The sequence below is a fragment of the Corvus brachyrhynchos genome, unplaced genomic scaffold (assembly GCF_000691975.1).
Source record: "Corvus brachyrhynchos isolate BGI_N302 unplaced genomic scaffold, ASM69197v1 scaffold479, whole genome shotgun sequence".
Lineage (NCBI taxonomy): Eukaryota > Metazoa > Chordata > Aves > Passeriformes > Corvidae > Corvus > Corvus brachyrhynchos.
The window spans coordinates 530,677-531,493 of NW_008240089.1; positions in this window are offsets into that span (position 1 = coordinate 530,677).

Sequence of the window (817 nt, forward strand, 5' to 3'; positions counted from 1 at the left end):
CACGCTGTCTGTGTGTCTGTGCACGCTGTGTGTGTCCGTACATGCTATCTGTGTGTCTGTGCATGCTCTGTGTGTGTGTCCGTGCATGCTCTGTCTGTGTCTATGCACGCTGTGTGTCCGTGCACGCTGTGTGTGTCTGTGCACACTGTGTGTGTGTCTGTGCACACTGTGTGTGTCCGTGCACGCTGTGTGTGTCCGTGCACGCTGTCTGTGTGTCTGTGCATGCTGTGTGTGTCTGTGCATGCTCTGTGTGTCTGTGCACACTGTGTGTCTATGCACGTTGTCTGTGTGTCTGTGCATGCTGTGTGTGTCCGTGCATGCTCTGTGTGTCTGTGCACACTGTCTGTGTGTCTATGCACGCTCTGTGTGTACACCCGTGTGCAAGGGAGGCACCTGTGTGTGTGCCCTGCATGTGGGGTGTGTGTGCACAGGGCAGGGAGGGCTGGGTGCGTGTGGGCATGGCCAGAGACGTGTGTGCATCCCTGCAGGTGTGTGTGTGCTCGAGTGGGGGTGTGGGCATCCCTCCTGTAGAGCCCTCTGTGCGTCTGTCTCCATGATCTACATGTGTGTGGATCTCTCTGTGCAGATCTCTCTACAGGTGTGTAGATCTCTACATGCAGGTCTCACAAATATTCTGTGTGCAGATCTCTCACCCAGCATATGCCCCCAGTGCCCCACGGCATCGCACCCAGCCTCGCACGCAGCCCCCACCCACGGGGTGCCCGTGGCCACCGCTCTGTCCCCAGCCTGGCGCGTTCCCCAAACCCCGCAGTGCCCGGTGCGGGGGCCAGCGGTGGGCAGGGGCTGTGCCGCGGTG